Below are 21,208 nucleotides of genomic sequence, written 5' to 3'. Positions count from 1 at the left end.
GGATGGGTTTTCACAGGGGGGTGACAGGAGCAGGACCTAGGCGTCAGAAATCACTGTACTGCAGTATAGAGGGGGAACAGAGCACCGGGGACATGGAAGGCATCCATGAGGGGAGATGGTGTGGTCTGAGCTCACATACAGCGAAGCGGAGCGGAGGATGAAAGAAGTCCACACGTATACATACATGCATATGACTCGGGAGTCTTCCCGGGCAGCACTTACCATTCAGTGTAAGAGTAAGCGAGATGGAGAAGGCATGGGAGACTGTCCTGGGAGAGTGGGCACTTGCGGGTACAGGAAGACCGATGGACGGGCACTGATTGGAACATGGGAAATTACAGCGCCAAGGAGAGATACCCTGTAGACACCCCTGTATAATTGCTTGGGGTGCCGGAGAAAACTGGGATAGGGGTAAGGTACTCCTCAAGAAGACACAGCCCTGGCAGTGAACAGGGTTTCAGAAAAAGAGCGTTTACAGAGAAACTCATGAGATCCATGTTGAAGAATACAGGCATTTCTATACACAGGCAGAGAAAGGGGATGACAGAGGGTAGAGAGAGAAGGAAAGAAATTGTGGAAATTAAGATGTCCCAGACATCAGTGGAAGGTAGCATTTTTAGTGTGTGGGGGGTGCATTCCTCTTGAATGCCTGGGATGAAAGAACAGGCTTGGTTTCTGATCATGTTCATCGGTTGCCAAACAGGGAAGAAACTGAAAAATGAAAACCCCCAAATACACTAGAAAATATTATAATAAAGTGGGTGAATAAAGAGATTCACTGTTAATATGTTGGAAATAACACAAAATTTTGGGGAAATCTCATGGACAAATCAGTTTAAAACTTAGATAATGTAGTAAAAGATAAAGCAGAAGACATAAAAAATTATTTGGTAACACTGTGCTACCTCATGCCGAAAGGAAAAGACAATCTCAGTTCTAGTTGGAGACTTTTCTGGAAATACACCAGATACTAAATATTAACGCTATTCAGAAGAGGCTGTTTGCAGCCTAGGGGCAGGAGTCCAGAGTAACAAGAAACCATGAAAGATGCCACAAGGGGGCATACGAGAATAGTGAAGGCTATACCCCACTCCTGAGGTACTCTTGAGTGTTTTTCAAATTTGGTAGTTTCTGAATCCCAGTGACTGCATATATACACTCCCAAGGTTATCACTGCCTTGAATAATAAGAGAATAATTTCAGAGTGAGGTGCCAGTGTTTTTTCTGACAATTGAAGGGATGAGAGACCAGAATTGTTATCCCCAGGAACTTTGTTCTTTTCAAAGGCAGGCAGGTCTTTCATGGTGTCTGATGACACGTCACCCCTGTATGTACCCAGAAAGCTGCATCTACTAAAAAGACCCCCCTGCTTCATGGCTTCTAGATCCTGCTTGTGACTTAATAAGCAGTCCATACAAGACATCTCAATTTGAACCACTTCAGAGGGGCCGACTTTAGACACATAACCCTTATGTTCCCCTGTCACCAACTCTGCCTCATGATACTAACTGGCTGTCGGTAGTTCGGGGAAAGTCAGTTCATTTATCAGCCTATGACACTTCTACTCTCACGGAAGCATACTTTTTCCTCCTCCAGTTCAAATGCATAAATTCCTCAGAGAATAAGTTCTTCCACTAACCATCTCTTTTTCAGGGTTATGGCCAATTTACCTTTCAGTCCACCGTGCCGTGCGGTGGGTCTTCTGACAACGATAAATGGCTATGAGTCAGGCCCCGTTGTTATCTCGGATGTTGGAGCTCAGTGAATAGCACACTGTGCAGTGTCAACCCCCCAAGTCCATTCTGTGAAAGGAGCCCCAGCTGATGCTTACAGGCAATGCAGGAGCCAGAAAGGAAGTGTCAGGAATGATGGAGGGAAAAAATAAACACCTAGTAGGTACCCTTAGGAATGGAAGGCAGTCAAACCTCACTTGGTAACATTTTTGAACTGGTGAAGCACACTCCAGGCACAATTACTCAGTGACTCTGGAGGGGCCAGTAACTGTGGGTGAGTGGGGTTTACCCTTCCCCAGCAAGTACATCTTCCTAGTTTAGACAATCAGTGCCCTCAGGCCCAGGCCACTTGACAATCCAGCTACTCACAAATCACCTTCTCCCAACATCAAACACGCCTGTGGAATCAAATGACATATAGTCCCTTTGTGAAGACCACTTTCATACCTACAGAACTCAGTACTATACAGAATCCAGTGGGGAATTTGGGCTACAACTTTTAAAGAGGGCTCCCAACGCTGTTCTCCTTATGTAATCTTGCCTAAGAAGCCCCCACCGCTCTTCTGTGTATCTGCTCTTCCATCTGCACACCTCTGAGCCAACAATTTCCTTTCCCTGTTTCTCCACGGAACAGCTTTTTAAGGTTTTCTGCTCCAAGGTGAGCAGAAAACAAAAGGCAAATACATACAAACATCCCATATGAAATGTAGGTGTCTGTCTATCTTCTGATTGGAAAGGGCTTTTGGTATTTGCATAAGTATATAAGAAAAGGTAACACAGGTAATAAAAAAAAATGGAGGGAAGAAGAATTGGGATAGACAAATGGGAAAGTCATTGAGTAGGTATATGAAGAATTGCGTATTTGTTTATTATTTGTACTCATATCAGCACAAGCATTGAGCCTCCATGAAGACTGCAGCCTCGTTTTGTTCCCTTTTGTGTCCCCAGCTAATCCTGAATGGTCAGTACGATCTGTTGATTGAAAGTGTAAGATTAGCGCAGAAGTGCCAGCCTTTCATCTCTTTATGGCTGTTTGACTTGGTGCAACTATTTATAAATAAGTAAAATAATCAGTTACGATTTTCACAAAGTCCAAAATTATTTATTTAGAAAACGCCTTTTATTAAGGATTTGGTGCTTGTTCAGGGCTACACATAAGAGAAAAATCTGACAGCAGATCTTACAGACACTTAAGGATAACAATATCGTATTTTTAGTGCAATCAAATGTTTGCATTGTTTAAAACTCATATTGGTCACAGTTGATGCAAATGACTGAATACTCCTTTCTGCTTTGAGCGTGTCGGGTGTGATGTGGCTGTAGCAAAGAAAAGAAAACACGAATGTGGAGATTCGTGCGTGCAGTTCTCCAAACAGACTGAGCACTAAAAGAAAGAAAAAAAGCCTCGCCTATATGGGAAGTACAATGCGTTTGAAAGAACACTTACCAGGAGTTCATTAAAATAGTGTAACTGTTATTTACTGAATGGTTATCGTTTAATCAAATACCATCCTAAAAGCTTTACATACACTGTATATGCCTCGCAAAATCCACAAGTGTTTGACCGCATTTTTCACGATGAGAAATTGAGGCTGAGGATGGTAATTAAGTTGTCACAGATCTGGCAATCTGCGGCACAGTCTGGAATTAAAGCCTCATCTACTGCTTGCCAAGAGCCAGCATTCTGAGCCATTACACCAGAGCTGCCAAAAAGCGTTTCTTTTAATTGTGGATATAATTAACACAACAAAATGCATAAATCTACATTATTCTGTTTAATGAGCTTTGTCACCAAGTCTCCATCTCTCAAAATTAAATAAGGGACATTTTCTTTATCAAGTAAAGGCATCGTGTGCTCTTTTCCAGGCAATTGACATTTGGGATATTTACAATTTGAGACGGGTATGAAAAAAAGACTGCTCTGAAAAGTCTTCTGAAAGTCTTTTGGTGGGCGTACCTCTTCACATACTTGTATATATATTTCTTTAAGAATTCATCCATTGATGGACACTTAGGTTGTTTCCATGGCTTGGCAACTGTACATAACACAATAAACTTGGGGGTGCTGATATATTTTTAAGATAGTGATTTTTGTTTCCTTAGGATAAAGACCCAGAAGTGGAATTGCTAGATCATAAGGTAGTTCTATTTTTATTTTTTGAGGAACCTCCATACTGTTTTCCATAGTGGCTGCACCAATTTACAATCCCACCCACAGTGCATGGGGGTTCCCTTTTCTCCACATCCTTGCCTGCACTTATTGCTTGTCTTTTTTATAATACCCATTTTAATAGGTATAAAGTTATATCTCACTGTGGTTTTTATTTGCATTTCCCTGATAATTAGTGACGTTGAAAACCTTTTCCTGTACCTGTTGCCATTTGTGTGCTTTCTTTGGAAAAATGTTTCTTAATTTGAATGTTTGGGAGGTTTTTCGCTATTGAGTTGTATGAGTTCTTGACATAGTTTGTATATTAGCGCCTTATTAGATACATGATTTGCAAATATTTTTTCCCATTTCATAGGTTGCCTTTTTATTTTGTTGGTGGTTTCCTTTGTTGTGCAGAAACTTTTTATTTAATGTAGTCCCACTTGTTTATTTCTGCTTCGGTTGCCTTTGCTTTTGGTGTCAAATCCAAAAAAGTGTGTTTTTGTTTTGTTTTGTTTTGTTTTGTGAGTCCCTGAAATTTCCAGTTCTTTTTTTTTTTTTTTATTAAAGTTTATTGGGATGACAATGGTTAGTAAAGCTACATATGTTTCAGGTGTACAATGCTATAATCCATCATCTATATATCACATTGTGTGTTCACTGCCCAGAGTCAGTTCTCTTTCCATCACCATATATCTGACCCTCTTTACCCTCAACTACCACCCTCTGCCCCCTTACCCTTAAAAAAAATGCATTGAAAATACAAATGTCAAGGAGCTTTGACCATATGTCTTCTTCTAACAATTTTATGGTTTCAAGTCTTTAATCCATTTTGAATTGATTTTTGTATATCGTATAAGATAGGGGTCCAGCTTAATTTTTTTTGTATGTGTCTGTCCAGTGTTCCCAACACTATTTATAGAAGAGACTGTCTGTTCCCCATTGTATATTCTTGGCTCTTGTCTTCATTCTTTTTTATTTTATATTTTTATTAAAAATATAGCTAACATACAACATTATATTAGTTTCAGGGATACACCATAGTTATTCAACATCTATATACCTAAAGAAATGATCACCATGATAAGTCCAACAACCATCTGACACTGTACCACGTTATCACAATATTACCAACTATATTCCCCATGCTGTACATTACATCCCTGTGACTTACTTGTTTTATACCTGCAAATTTGGACCTCATTCCCCTTCACATTCACCCCCCCCTTTTAATTTTTCAATTACAGTTAACATTCAATATTATTTTATAATAATTTCAGGTGTACAACATAGTGGTTAGGCATTTACATAATTTAAAAAGGGATCCCTCTGACTGGGCACTATGCATATTAACTATATTGCCTATGCTTTATTTCACATCCCCATAACTACCAATTTGTACTTCTTAATTCCTTCACCTTTTTCACCCTGTCCCCAGCCCCTCCCATCTATCACCCCAACAAACCTGGTACCCATCTGGCACCATACATAGTTATTACAATATTATTGACTATATTCCTTATGTTATACTCTACATCCCCATAACTACTTGATAACAACCAATTTGTACTTTTTAATCCCTTCCCCCTTTTTCACTCACACCCTCAACACCCCTCCCATCTGACAACCATCAAAACGTTTTTTTGTATCTATGATTTTGTTTCTGTTCTTTGTTTGTTTATTTTTTCTTTAGAGTCCATATATAAGTGAAATCACATTCCATGTGTCTTTTTCTGTCTGACACTCCACTCAGCACAGTGTCTTCTAGTTCCATCCAGGCCACCACAGACGGCAAGAACCTGTTCCCTTCCCTGGCCGAGCAATATTCCACTGTATGTATGTACCACCTACTCTTTATCCATTCATCCATCGATGGACACCCAGGCTGCCTCCACATCTGGGCCATTGTAAACAATGCTGCAATGAACATATGGACGCACATGTATGTGCCCTTGAAGTAGTGTTTTGGGTTTCTTTGGGTGAATACCCAGATTATATTCTTTTTTCTTTTTGCTGTTCTGATTGGGTGTTTTCTTTTTTTATTAGTTGCAGGTGTACTGAACAATGTAATAGTTAGACATTTACACCTCTCACAAAGTGATAACCCCAGTCTACTTCCCCTCTGACATCTTGTATAGCTGTTACAATTCCATTGACTCTATTCCCTATGCTGTACTCCACCTCCCGTGACTGTGTGTGTGTGTGTGTGTGTGTGTGTGTGTGTGTGTGTGTGTATTTATAGTTGACATTCAATATTATTCAACTTCAGCTTCAGGTGTACACTGCAGTGGTCAAGCATCTACACCATCCATGAAGTGGTCTCCCTAATAAGACAAGTGCCCATCTGACCCCTACAAAATCTTTAGAACATTATTGATAATAGTCCCCAACCTGTCTTTCATATCCCCATGGCAGTATTGTGACTATTAATTTGCACAACTAGTAGTCACAAACTAGTACAAATTAAAAGGTACTGATTTTAAGGGTATTTAAAAGGGTATTTTCTGCTACTTTGTCTTCCAAATCACTGATTCAATACTCTGCTTCATCTAGTCCAGTGCATTATTCATTCTAGTGCATTCTTCGTTTCAGTTATTGTGTTCTTCACTTCTGACTGGTTCTTTTTTATGGTTTCTATGTCCTTTTCTATGCTTGCTATCTCTGTTGAAGTTCTCACTAAGTTCCTTGAGCATCCTTATAACCAGTGTTTTGAACTCGGTCTCTGGGAGGTTGGTTACCTCCATTTTGTTTAGTTCTTTTTCTGCAATTTTCTCCTGTTATTTCATTTGGGACGTATTTCTTTGTTTCCGGATTTTGGCTGTCTCTCTGTGTTTATTTCTATGTATTAGGTAGATCTGCTATGTCTCCCAATCTTGGCCGGATGGCCTTATGTAATAGGTGCCCTGTGGACCCCTGGCACAGTCTCCCTGGTCACCTGCTCAAGGTGCTCCAGGAGTGTCCATTGTGTGGGTTGGGTGTATGTCATGCGGGGTATCATGTCGGGTCTCTGCTCCAGCTCCCCACATAAGAACACAGGATATGGTGAGGCCAAAAAGGGCACCCATGGAGCCATAGATGGGGGAGTCATACCACTATAGTCTCGCTGGCAGCTGGGTTGGAGACACAGGAAGCAGGATCCACACGATCTGCAACTTGCCGTCTGCTTTCTGCCAACCAACCAACTCCACTTGCTAACTGCAATCCACCGTGCTAACTGCAATCCGCGCTTGCCAGCCATCATCTTCTTGCTAGCCCCCATTTTTTGCTAGCGTAGCCATGGCAGTTATATTAGTGGCCAATGGCTCACTGGTTACAGCTGACGGCCAACTAGCCACAGCTGATGGCCATCCAATCACAGTTGATGGCCATTTACTACCCGAGCCAGCACCTTTCCATGTGAGGCCAAGAGCCTGGAAACTGCACTCCTGGCTCTGTCCCCATAGTGTACCCTTATGTTATAGTTGAGCCTTAATTGCTCTGGCACATCATTGGGTGGAATTGGCCTTCAGGCTGATTGGCTGTGGGGTTTGGCCACATCCACAGCTTACAGGTGCTGTGGGGAGGGCTTACCCCACTGAGTGGGATTCACCCCAGTGGGCTCTGGTGCCTGTTGAGATCACCCTTTGTGTGTGCTGCTTATGGGGCTAATTGGGTGGTGCTCTGCTGTGGTCTGAAGCCAACCTCCAAGTATGTTGGTGTCATGCAGGGAGTCATCGGGGGGGTCTCTGGTCCTGCTCCCCACATAAGAACACAGGACATGGTGAGGCCAAAAAGGAACACCTATGGAGCCATAGATAGCGGAGTCATACCACTATAGTCTTGCTGGAGGCTTGGTTGGAGACACAGGAAGCAGGAGCCACATTATCTGCAACCTGCCATCCACTTCTCTGCAATCCGCTACCCGCACTCCGCCGTGCTAACTGCAATCCATGCTTGCCAGCCACCATCTTCTTGCTAGCCCCCATTTTTGCTAGCGTAGCCACAGCAGTTATATTAGTGGCCAATGGCTCATTGGTTACAGCTGACGGCCAACTAGCCACAGCTGATGGCCATCCAATCATAGTTGATGGCCATTTACTACCTGAGCCAGCACCTTTCCACGTGAGGCCAAGAGCCTGGAAACTGCACTCCTGGCTCTGTCCCCACAGTTGGTTCTGAGGCCTCTTGGGAGGGGCTCCAGTGCAGGCCCAGGTCACTCACTGCCTATGACCTGCCAGGGAGAATCTGGTAGGACTACAAATTGATCTCCGGTTGTTGGCTTCCTGTGCTAAAGTTGAGGCACGTGGGAGAGGCCACGCTGCAAACCAAGGTTGGCTGCCACCAGTACCAGCCCCGAGGTAGCTCCACAAAAAGCCAGGACACCCTGAGGCCTGCTGCCACCTGCCAGCTCCCTTAAGATTCGGCCACTGATAACGCCTCCAGCGGTATGCCAATTAGGTGAGGCAGGGAGTCACCAGAGTGGGAAGAGTTATGGTCACCAGTTTAATGTAAATTCTGGTTTAGTGCCAGTGCTGAGCCTGGAGCGACTCAGCAAAAACCTCAGAGACCATCGAGGCCAGTCACAACCTGCCTGGGGCCCACGGGCTTCCATAGTGATCCAAGAAAAAGTGCAATGCTGACTGGGCTGGCTGCTCATGGAGAAAGTTCCTCCAGTGGTCAGCAAGTTGAGTGGGGCGGGGTCCCAGCGGAGTCAGCAGGGCGGAGCAGCGGAGCTCACCAGACCAATCAGATTCCGATTTGGCTGTAAGATGTAAGCGTCTGGGGCGGGATCAACACCGGAAAGATGGCGCTCTACTGCTGGCTGCTCTGAGGAATATCTCCTCACGGGAAAAGACGGCTGTCCTCCAGCCCTCCCTCCAAAGCCACACACCTCCATCTGCCCCCATCCCATATGCCTCTGATGCCCTGAGTCACCATCCCTCCACCAGAACCCAAGGTAAGCCTGTGAGAAAGTCTGTGTGTGGGCCGTTTAAGAGGACACCTGGGTTTCCTGCCACCTTCTGTCCGACCCACCCGGATGGTTGGGATCTCTACTGTTTTTCACAGCCACCTGTTGTGGGGGCTCCTCCTCCCAGCACCAGTACTCTGGGCTGGGGAGCCTGGAGTGGGACTGGCACCCCTCGCTTCTCTGGGGGAAACTGTGGCCAAGGTATCCTTCCTGGTTCTCAACTGCCACTTGGAGTTTTGGGGCAGTTTCGCGTCTCCCCCTACCTGTCTCCACGCGTCTTAATATTTTTAGTTATAGGACTTCTGTTTGACTAGACTTGGGTTGGTTCTTCAGGTTGATTGTTTTATAATTTAGTTGTAATTTTAATGTGTTCATGGAAGGAAGCAGGCACCGTGTTTATTTACTCTGCCATCTCGGATCTCCCCCACCTTCATTCTTGAAATATATTTTTGGTGGATAGAAAATTATAGATGACCAATTTTATCTTTCCTTTCATCACTTTAAAGATGTTAATTCATTGAATTTTTGAAATAAGCCATAATTCTTATTGTTGTTCTCCTGTATGTAATGTTCTTCCCCACTTAGCTACTTTTAAGATTTTATCTTTTGTTTTTAACGGTTTGATGATAATAGGCAGAGCGGTGGATTTCTTATATTCATTCTTATTCAGATTCACTGAGCTTATTGGATATAGAGGTTAATACATTTCACTATTTTTACAAATTTCTCAGCCATTATTTCTCCAAATAATTTTTCTGTATTCTCTCTCCTGTCATTCCAATGATCTCCAATTACACGTATGTTGAAATTATTTTTATGTTGCCCTGTGGGTCTTGAACGCGCTTTCAATTTTTCAGTTTCAATGCATTTCACTAACGTAGCTTCATGTCTGCTGACCCTTTCTTCTGCTGTTATATTCAGTCTGCTGTTAAGTCCATTGGATGAATTATTCATTTTGATACTGTGTTTTTCTCTTATAACATTTCCACTCGTTCTTTTTAGAGTTCTCTATCTTTTTTGATGAAATCTCTCATTTGTTCCTGTATGTTATCCCCCTTTTTCCTACATGCCTTAACATATTGATCAGGGTTATTTAAAGGTTTTCATTGCCGCTTTAAACATCTGGATACTTTCTGAGTCTTCTTCTAGTATGTGTGTTTCCTTTCTTGTCCATGGGTCACATTTTTCTGCTTCTCCCCATGTTCCTTAATTTTTTTTTTATTGTCTGTGAAACAATGTGTGTAAAAAATTAAAGACTGAAGCATGTAATAGTCACTCCCAGAAAAAGAGTTATAATCTTCCTCTGTCAGACCACCAATATATGGGATTTAAAGACTTAAATAATCTAATATGCCGTTAAGTTGGATCTGGCGCTATTTTACAACTAAAGTTAGATTCACTTCCCCCACGATGGCTTCATATACGTATATTATGAGGGCAAAATAAAGACATTCTTTTCTTTTGTCAGAGACTCAAATCTAAGACCAGTGAGATCTCTCTCTCTCTCCTCTCTTTCTCTCTCCCTCTCTCTCTCTTCTCGTTCACTCTCTCTCCCCTCTAACTCACCCTCTTCTTTTCATTCGCTTTCCTTTAAACCCAGCTGACAGCTATTTTGTTCACGGAGGAGTTTACTTTCCAGCTCTGCTCTGCATCTTGAAGCCACAGGAGGACTTTCTTGTTTCTCAGTCTCTGCCTCTCATTTTCATCGGGCCGCTCGCTGTACTATAGTGAGAGAAGACTTTGCATCTTGGGAGGGATGACCGCCAGTTCTCTCTCTCCACTCACAGCCTCCTGCAGGCTGCTGCCTTGCACGCAGGGAAGGGTCTGGGCACCTGAGGGGCTTAGCTCTTAGCTCTCCTGTCCCACAAAGCCCGCTCCTAGTCACCGTCGGCACTCAGGGAAGGGTTCATGGTGGTCTCCCCTCCCTGCTCTCGTCCATGGGCGTGCTGTTCACACGCAGCCAGCAGGAGCCTTGGAGGGAGATTTGGCAGGTGGATTTAGACCTCTTTTAGACTGCTCAGAATTTGATGCTGTCACACCAGACAATATTATGCAGGCAGTAAGCGTTTGTTGATAATTTGAGTAGTTTCTCATCACAGCCAACCGTGGGGAGTTTGTTCCTACTTCTATATTAGCCCCAGAGATTAAAACAGCAATGGAACTATTTTCTCCTTCGAAGGGCTTGCCATTTCTGGAGTTTAATTCATTTAGGTTTCTCTGTCTCTTGAGCTCGTGGATGTGTTTTGTAATTTATCCATATTGTTCTCATGACTAGGGTGGAACTTTTTGCTTCTGACATGGAGTTGGAGGTCCTTTCCAAACGCTTTACTCAAAGAATCTCCAAAAAGCATGGAAGATTTGTCATTGTGTGCTAGAACTCAAGATACTGCTATAATGGCCCCACTTGAACCTGAATTTTTTTTTTTTTTCATGATTTGTCTTAAAAATTTCCCCCAAAGTATTCATTAACCTTCATAATGAGACAGGACCAAAGAACAAAGGTGACAGTGACTTGACCAAGAGTCATTAAGGTTCTGTGTTTGTTTTAATTTAAAGTGGCGCCTTGGGTAACTGTAGCGCTCTTTGCAAGCAGCCCTGGAATTGCATATTTGCGCCTTAGGTTGTGAAGCAGTGAGCACAGCACAGAATGGGGAGTGTGTGATAAATGGCACCGACATACACTTACAAAGCAAAGAGGGAGACTGAAAACACAGCAGGGTGAGCTGAAGGAAGATTGCGGTCTCAGAGGAGGTGAGATGTGTGCGGGCAGGATTGTATTTGTAATTCGTCGAAAGCAGAAGAAGCAGGCAGGGTGGATGTAAGCAGCCATCCTGAGCAGTGCAACGGCCCAGCACTGAAGGAGCCCATGAATGACAGCCTGGGTTTCCTCCCAAACTAGGGGGCGGGAATGGGCTTGCGGAGAGGGAGGGGAGGTGACAGTGTGTCCTTGTTAGGAGGGAGGGTCTATGGACGGGCAGCTACATGTCCTAACAGGAGACCATGCGTGTGCTTACTGGTGCTTGAACATGTGTCATAGAGAAGAGACAACAGTGCAGTTCCAAGGACGGATGGCGCGCAGGGGACACCTGACGTTTAACCCCTTCCTTCTTCTTCCCCACACCTAAGCTTGGCTCTTGGCTCTCTCTACCTCTCATGCACATGAAAGACACATGAGCCCCCCAGGCCTTTTCCTCACAATCCACCCTCCATCTCATTGCCAAGTGTATCCTTCAGTCCGGGACCAGCTCGGTGTTGAGAAGTCCTCCGGGGCTTCTCCTCCCTGTGTTCTTTGACCCTGTCAAGAGCCTCTCCTGCAAATGACATTATGATTCAAAGAGCTTCTAGAGAAGCATCCCCCTCATGGGAAGGGAGGAACGGGATCAGTCACAAGGTGGCAGAAGAGTTCAGCCACACCCTTTCCTCGGAGTCTTGACAGGCCCCCATTTCTTCTTGACCTGGTGGGGAGGGTCTGGTAGTTGACGTTCCATTTGATCTACTGGGACTTCTGAGAATGGGGGATCAGGGTGGACAGCGCCCCACTGACCTCCCTCCAGGCCAGGCTCGGTGAAGCCTCAGCCGAGGTGCCTATAGGACATAGCTTCCAAACACACTGAAGGGAATTTTTCCAGTGAAAGGTAGAAAGGGATGGACAGAGCAGTATCAACTGCACATTGGTTTCTGTCTGGATTAACAAACACTACATTCCTAAAACAAAGGACAAACAAGCAATGGGAGGAGAAATGAGATAATTTCTGAATGAGCTGTGTGATCTGGGCGTCAAGACACGAGCCTGACCAGCATTCTGCCACATTCAATCTCCCCGCCCAGTTCAACCCGCACAGGCCTCCTCGTAGACCTGGGAGCCAGTCCCAATACCCAGGCAACTGTAGGTACAGAGCCCTCTGCCAAGAATGTGCTTCTCCTTCACCAAGAAAGTCCCATGGCTCACTTCTTTCACACATCTGCCAAGAGTCATCTCCTCACAGAGGGCTTCCCTGACGATCTTAATCCCTTGTTTATCTCAGGACTTGTCACCTGAAATTGTCTTAGCCTTTTTCATTTGTGTCGTCTGTCTCCCCCCATTAGACCAGGTGTCTAGTAGGCGGGGGCCCTGTTGGCGTCATTCAGTGCATCATACACGTTCAGTCAATATTTTATTTATCGATGGATCAGTAAATGAGTGGAAGGACACATATCAATGAGACAATACATCAAAATTCTGAGAGTGCCTATTTTTGTCTATTGTAACTGTGTTCTCTTTACCATTCAAAATTTTATTTTATACATGTCTCCATATTTTACATAGATTCTAGGGCCAGACCATGTTGGGTGAAAATTCCAGTGGGGACATTAACTCGGTCTGTGATCAAGGGTGTATGAGTTACTATCCATGGTTCGCTTTCCTCACCTGTAAAATGGTTAAAATACATGCTCGTAAGAATTCTGTATTAAGTGCTTGGTGAGTATCAGCTTTGTTCCTAGCATCACATCACCACTACTCTTCTATGACATCATGTGCCCTTTGATGATTTTACAGCCTCACAGAAGGGTCACCCTTTATCCTTTTATCCTTTAGTCTGCTTTTTGGAAAATGCTGAAATTCAGTTTTCTCATATTTCTCAGTTTTCTTTTGGGCACACCGGGTGGTCAAAAGTATGGATGTCACGCTTTTTATTATTATTATTATTAGTTTCAGGTGCACAAGACAAAGCAATACTTAGACGTTTATCTTTTCTTTTTTTTAAAAAAAGTTATAAAAATTATTCTATCTCTTATAGTACTATTAGCATTCATTTATTTTAACTTTCTATTTTGAAGGGATTTTAGACTTACATAGAAGTTGCAAAAATAGTACAGAGAATTCCCCTGTCGCCTTCCCCCATCTTCCCCCAATGATAGCAACTTACCAAAGTACAATAGTCAAAACGAAGAAATTAACATTGGGACAATCTTATTAAAGAATCTACAAACATTATTAAGATTTCACCACTTCTGAAATGCATTCATTTTTTTTGAGGGAGTGCATAATTCTACAAAATTTTATTACAAGTGCAGACTTGTGTAACCATCAGCATAATCAGGATATAGAATTGTTCCATCTCCACATAGAAATTTTCGGATGCTACCCCTTTATAGTCCTACCTTCCCACTAACCTTGGTGACCACTTATCTGGTCTCCATCACTATTAGTCTGTCACTTCTAGAATGCTGGAGTTATGCAGTATATAACCTTTTAAATTGGCTTTTTGCACTTAGTAAAACTCCCTTAGGAGCCATCCAAGTTGCTATGTGTAACAATATCGAGTTCCTTTTCTCTGCTGCGTAATAGTCATTCATATATATATATATATACACACACACACGCACACACACACACACACACACACACACACACACACACACACACACAGACATATCCCACCATTTACCCATTCACTAGTTGAAGGACACGTGAGTTCTTTCCAGCTGTGGGCTATTGCAAACTAAAGCTGCTATCAGCATTAGCACACCAGTTTTTATGCATATACGTATGCCTTCATTTCTGCAGAGCAAACATCCAAGGATGGGAAAAGTAGGTCTTACGGTAAATGTATTTTTAACTTTATAAAAAATTGCTAAACCATTTGCAGAGGAGCTGTACCCATTTCCATTTCCACCAGCAATGTGTGAGCGTTCCATTTCCTCCTCATCCTCTCCTGCATCTTGACAGTACTTTCTTTCAGCCATCCTGATATGTATGTAGATGTATCTCACTGTGGCTTTAATTTGCATTTCCATGATGGCTAATGGTATTGACCATCTTTTAATGTGCTAATTTGCCATCCACATGTCCAGTTTGGTTAAGTGTCTGTTCCAATATTGGACCATTTTCTAATTGGACGAGTTGTTTTCATAATGAGTTTAGAGGGTTCTTTATATAGCTGGACACAAGTTTTTTTGTAGGTATGTGGTCCACAAATATTTTCCCCCAGTCTGTGGCTTTTTTTCATTCAATGTCTCAAAGAACAATAGTTTTTAATTTTGACGAGATTCAATTGATCACTTCTTTCTTTTGTGGATTGTTCCTTTGGTGTCTTTATCTAACATTAGGTCATGAAGTTTCACACCCTATGTTTACTTCTGAAAGTTTTAGAGATTTACATTTTACATTTAGATCTATAATTAATTAAAATTTTTTGTATAAGGTGTGAGGTGTATGTTGAGTTTCTTGGAGTTTTGTGTGTTTTTCATATGGATGTTTAATTGCCCTAGCATCATTGGTTGAAAAGACTACCTTCTGTATATAGTCAATACGATTGTAATAATTATATATATTGTCAGATGGGTACTAGATTAATCAGGGTGATCACCTTGTAAGTTATATAAATGTCTCATCACTATGTTGTACACCTAAAACTAACAGAATATGTCAAATGTAATTGAAAAAAAAATTGTAATTATTTGAAGGAAAAAAAGAGATTACCCTTCTTCTGTTGAATTGCTTTTGCACCTTATCAGAATTCAGGTGGCTGTGTGGTGGAGAGTCTGTTTCTGAGTCCTATGTTCTGCTCCAGTGACCCACGCCTCATCCGTCCCTCTGCCAAATCCCACACTGACTACGCAGTCCTTCAGTAAGTCTTAAAATTGGTACAGCAATTTCTTCACCTTTATTCATCTTTTACAAAATGGCTTTAGCTATTCTAGTTCTTTTGCTTCTCAATATAAATTTTAGAATCAGCTTGTCTACATATAGGGTGAATGACCTTTTAGAGAGTCAACCCAGGGCTTAGCAATGCCATACAAAGTCAGTGATGGTTCTAATACATATATTATAATGTATTAGTACTTTACATAGCATATGAAAAGCAGGGGCTTATTGGAAATCGTGTATTATTCTGCTCATGTACTTTTATGTTACATAAATGATATTTATAAACAAAACAAATGGGACTAATTAACAGTGTCCATTAGTAATTAATAGTTGGACTAATAAACAAGTACTATGTGTGGGCAAATATAACATGACTGTTTCTGTTCCCTGACACAGCAGTTTAACTCTTGATTGCATATTTAAATATTGTAGGCTATATTTTAGTTATTATTAAGATGAATAAATTAAGAATTTCAGGAGAATGTAAATTCAAAAAGATATAAGATATTAATATACTTAATTTAAAAATAACAACATAATTCTTTCTGTCCCATGATACATGGGACATTTTTCTCCTTCTATTTCTTTTCCCAATAATACTTCTCTACAATGCCTATAGCTTTCTTGATATACACCATTACTTCTATATAGTAATAAACTGAGTATAGTCAAACATATAATTCACTTTTATTTCCAGCTCTGCTCTTATCAAATCCACATGACACTGAGTCCAATCTGATGACCTCAAGCGAAGTGTTTTCTCGAGAAAAGCTTTACATCATAGAAAAGTTAGGATTTTACTTGCAGCAACAGTAGATTTTTAGGTTTGTAGGAATTAGTTTCCAGCTTTCAAAAAAAAATCCAAAAGTATGAAGTACTTCGAACCTACAGACTTGTTTTGATAGGACAGCTGTTTGTCAATAAAATCCTTTGCATTTATAAATTCATCACATAGGCTATAGGCATCTAAAATGTCCGTGATTTATAAACACTCCTAAGTGCCATGATGAGTTAACCCTCTTATTTAGGGTAATTGGTTTCAAGACACACAGGTAATTTGCACTTGTTAAATCAAATTTTGATTCTAAATGAGTTAAATTAAAAAATAATAAATTGAGAAAGTTCTGTTTAACTTGGCTGTCCTTTACTGATGACTTATTTTTAAGTTCTGAAATAGTCCTATCTGCTTCCCCCGCACCCCCGCCCCAACAGTTTTTTTGGATTTTTTTCTTTTTCTTTTTTACAACCAAAACATAGCATCAGGTAAGTCAGGTGGAGTCAGTTCTTCTTTCTCTAGGCTCTTTACGGCCTCTTCAAAGATCATCAACAATTTGGAGAAACAATCATAAATTGTTTTTATTGTTCTCCTTTTCTTTATTCTCCTCTTCAATGTATTTCCACACTATACATTGACAATCTTTTTCTGCCACACTTTGAAAATATGGTATAAAGTCAGCCTGACATTTTGATATATTTTCTTGTTTTATTATTTATTTTTTTCAGTTACAGTTGACATTCACTATTATTTTATATTAGTTTCTGGCATACAGCATAGTGGTCACACATCCACCTAATTTATGAAATGATCCCCTGGCTAGTCTAGTACCCACCTGGCACTGTACATAATTATTAGAATGTTACTGACTATATTCTCTATGCTGCACTTTATATCCCCGTGACTGTTTTATAACTACCAATTTGTACTTCTTAATCCCATTCACCTTTTTCACCCAGCCCTCCAACCTCCTCCCATGTGGCAACCATCAGTTTGTTCTCTGTATTTATGAGTCTGTTGCTGTTTTGTTTGTTCATTTATTTTGTTCTTTAGATTCCACATATAAGTGAGATCATATGGTATTTGTCTTTCTCTGTCTGACTTATTTCACTTAGCATAATACCCTCTAGGTCCATCCATGTTGTCACAAGTGATAAGATTTCATTCTTTTTTATGGCCAAGTAATACTCCATTGTATATACGTATCATCTCCTTATCCATTCATCTATTGATGGGCACTTAGGTTGCTTCCATGTCTTAGCTGTTGTAAATAATGCTGCAGTGAACATAGGGGTGCATATATCTTTCCAAATTAGTGTTTTGGATTTTTTGGGGCAAATACTCAGAAATGGAATTGCTAGTAGTTCTATTTTTAATTTTTTGAGGAACCTCCATACTGTTTTCCATAGTGGCTGCACCAATTTTCAATCCCACCAACAGTGCATGGGGGTTCCCTTTCCTCCACATCCTTGCTAACATTTGTTGTTTTTTGATTTATTGATGATGGCTGTTCTGACAGATGTAAGGAGGTATCTCATTGTGGTTTTAATTTGCATTTTTCTGATGATTTGTGATGTTGAGCATCTTTTCACTTGTCTATTGGCCATCTGTATGTCCTCTTTGGAGAAATGTCTATTCAGGTCTTCTGCCCATTTTTAAATCGGATTGTTAGTTTTTTTTGCTGTTGAGTTGTATGAGTTATTCATAAATTTTGTATACTAACTCCTTATCACAGTATAATTGGCAAATATCTTCTGTTCAGTAGGTGGTCGTTTCATTTTGTTGATGGTTTCCTTTGCTGTGCAAAACCTTTTCAGTTTAATGTAGTCCTATTTGTTTATTTTTTCTTTTGTTTCCTTGCCTTGGAAAGAGTCTCAGGTAGGAAGGGCGTTTGAGGCGGGGTTCCAGGGAGTCACCAGGGTGGGGCAAGTTGTGTTTACCAGGTTAATGCAGATTCAGATTTGGCAGCAGTGCTGATCCTGGGGTCACTCAGCAAGAGGCACAGAGCACACTGAGGCCAGCTCTTGCCTGTGTTGGGCCCAGAGCCAAGCGTTCTTCACAAAAGACTACAACATGGGCTGGGGCTAGCTGCCTGCCACTGAATGTGCCTCAGGTGGCTCAAGAGTCAAGGCCAGCCCTTTGCTGCTGAAAGAGCCACCTGCAGTGCACAGGGCAGGGCTATCGCCTGCCTTTGAAAAGAGCTTCCTATAGTGTGCAAATTGGGTGCGGCAGGATCCCAGGAAGGCTCCAGTGTGGAGTGAGCAGAACTCACCAGGCCAATGCAGATTCAGATTTGGCCTGTGAGGGTAGGCTCAACACAGGAAAGATGGTGCCAGTCGTAGGCTGCAGGGGATGAGGGCTAAGCGAAGGGACAATGGTGGCTGTTCCTTCCACTCTCACCCTGCAGCCACACAGCTCAGTCACTGCCTGTATGTCTCTGATGTCTCCCAAGTCTCCATCTCTCCGCTGGAGCCCAGGGTGAGTGCGTGTGAGTGAGTGAGTCTGGGTGTGGGCCCTTTAAGAGGATGTCTGGGTTTTCCACAGCCTTCCATCGCCCCTGGATGGACAGAATCACCATTGATTTTCACAGCCAGATGTTGTGGGGGCTCCTCTTTCTGGCACTGGTGCTCTGGGTTGAGGACCCTGGTGTGAGGCTGGGATGCCTCACTTTTCTGGGGGCCCTCTGCAGCTGAGATATCCTTCCCAATCCTAAACCACCACACGTGGGTATAGGACCAGCACATTCCACATCTCTGCCCTCCTACCAGTCTGATGTGGCTTCTTCTGTTTGTCCTTAGTGATAGGACTTCTGTTCCACTAGTGATCAGATGGTTCTCCAGGTTGGTTGCTCTGTAATTTAGTTGTAATTTTAATGTGGTCGGGGAGGAGGCGTGTACAGTGTTTACCTACTCCACCGTCTTTCCTGTAACTACCAAATCTAGCATGATTTCTTAATCAAATGACTTAACACTATATATAATTTGACCAAAAACTATAGTCTTATGCTCGTGGAAATTGTCAAGATCTCAGTGAAATTCTGACCTCCATGATTTCTAGAAAAATCATTTCTAGACCTGAATTAAGTTCTCATGCCTGATCTAAGCACTGTAACAAGGAGATAGGATTACACTGCTTCTCATAACCTAATAATCCCCCACTGATGGTCCCCCACCCATGGTCAGTATTACTCAAAATGAGTACCAGACACTCAGTAGGGCATGAGGGGGAAATGTTTGGAGATATATACCAGTTAGGAATACTTCGACTTATGTGAAACAAAGCAAAACAACAACAACAAAATAACCCACAGAACTGCAAGACACTAGCTTTGAAAATAGGAGTTTACACTACAGTCCAAGAAATACAGTTGTCTCAAAAAATTAAAAATAGAATTACCAGATGGTCCAGCAGTCCCACTTCTGGGTATTTATCCAAAGGAAACAAAAACAGAAATTTGAAGAGATATTTGCACCCCCTGTTCTTACAGCATCATTCACAGTAGCAAAGACATGGAAGCAACCCAAGTGTTTTTAACAGATGAATGGATGAAGAAGATATACACACACACACACACACACACACACACACACACACACACACACACACGTCTTCTTAGCCATGAGAAAGAAGGAAATCCTCCCATTTGCAACAATATGGATGCACCTTGAGGACACTATACTAAGTAAAACACATCAGACAAAGACATACTATATGACTTATACGTGGAATCTTAACAAAGCTGAGCTCAAAGAAACAGAGAGTAGGGTGGTAGTTACCAGGAGCCTGGATGGGGTCCGAGATGATGGGGAGATGTCGGTCAAAGTGTGCAAACTTCCAATTACAAGATGAATAAATTCTAGAAATCTAATATACAGCATGGTGGTTATGCTGTATTATGTACCTGAAAGTTTCTAAGAGAGTAGATCCCAAATGTTCTCACTACACACAAAAATATATATGATTTGTGACATAAGGGAGGTGTTAACTAATGTTACGGTGGGGATCATTTTGCAAAATATGTGCATCAAATCAACATATTGTACACCTTATACAGTCTATGACAATTATATCTTGGTAAAGCTGTGGAAAAATGCAGAGAAAAGTAGGTGGCTGTTGATATTTCTTCAGTGGTTTAAGATGTCAGACTCAACATCTCTTGATTCTTTTGGCTCTTTTTATACTTGTCATCACAGGAACTGCAATGGCTCTTGACATTCCTTTTGTGTTCTTGTAAATACTTGCTGTTCTATGTAAAAGGATGCAAGAAGGGAAAGTGTAAGTAGACTTTTCCCTACTTCTCTTGACTGGAACATGGCTGAAAGGCTGATAAATCCAATATTTCACTTGTGCTTCTTCAATTATGAAGACAGACCAGAAAAGAGTGTTGGGTGTCGCATGTTGGTCAGCTCATCTATAAAGCTAGTAAAGTCAACCACAAACCCACTTAATTAACTCTGACTTTCATATATGCTGTTTTTTCTTGCCTGGAATCATGTTACCTCTGTTCTTTGCCAAATCTCTCCTAATCCTTTAAGTATCAGCTTAAATTTCACATTTCCAGAGAACTCTTTCCTGAGCATGTTACCTTAGCTAATTACTTCCACCGTTCTTTATCACTTTCACCTAGTCATTTCTTTCATTATCATATTCAAATGTGTAACTTGCATTTAAAGGACCCTTTGTTTCTCTTTTGTTATGCTTTGAGTTTATCAGTGAACTCCATAGGCAGAAGCCATTTCTGTCTAATTTACTAAGATGTCCCCAGTACCCAGAACAACATGGCCATATGGTCCAAGTTCAATTCGTCTGTTTGTATTAAATAAACATAGAAGCAAATACATTTATACATCAAATTACAAAAGTTGTAAGATTTTCTAATATATCAAATAGGTTGCTAATAAAGAGACACATGAAACTCTTTAGACACAGGAAAATGTGTTGCATAATAGAATTAAGGGGCCCCAAACGAGTT

This window comes from Rhinolophus sinicus, linkage group LG13 (genome assembly GCF_036562045.2).
Source record: "Rhinolophus sinicus isolate RSC01 linkage group LG13, ASM3656204v1, whole genome shotgun sequence".
Classification (NCBI taxonomy): Eukaryota; Metazoa; Chordata; class Mammalia; order Chiroptera; family Rhinolophidae; genus Rhinolophus; species Rhinolophus sinicus.
The sequence above is the reverse complement of the archived record's forward strand: the minus strand, read 5'-3'. Positions refer to the sequence as shown.